The following is a 482-nucleotide window of genomic DNA, read 5'->3' on the forward strand; positions in this document are numbered from 1 at the left end:
GCCTGGGTCCTTGAGTCCTGTCTGGCAGCTTCGTGGCACCCTCCCATCCCGGTAGGGCAGCCTGGCAGGAGCGGCTGTCACACTTCAGTGCCTCCATCGCAACCCCCATCTCCAGCAGAGGACAGGGAGCAGGGCACCTGCTTCCCTGCACCCAAGGAAAAGGGAAGCCCAGGGATCTCATCTGACCTTGTACTTAGCCCCCAGAGGTCACCACATCGGGGCTCTAGGGTCTCAGGTCGCCACAGTCAGGACGGGGGAGGGCAGTAATCAGTCCTAGCCGAGCAGCAGTCCGGGGAGGGGCGGGGGTCCAGCGCTGCCCTCCGCCATGGCCGCCAGTGAGGTTATAAATAACCACCGCGGGTCGCGTTACCTCCTGACCTCCAGCTGGAGCCCAGCGATCCGCAGTGATTAGCATCTCCTCGCTCGCGGCCCACTGCGAACAAATACCCCTCTGTGTGCCTCCCGGGCGCCGGGCCTCACCG

This window comes from Neophocaena asiaeorientalis, unplaced genomic scaffold, assembly GCF_003031525.2.
Source record: "Neophocaena asiaeorientalis asiaeorientalis breed wild unplaced genomic scaffold, Neophocaena_asiaeorientalis_V1.1 scaffold1, whole genome shotgun sequence".
NCBI classification, from domain to species: domain Eukaryota; kingdom Metazoa; phylum Chordata; class Mammalia; order Artiodactyla; family Phocoenidae; genus Neophocaena; species Neophocaena asiaeorientalis.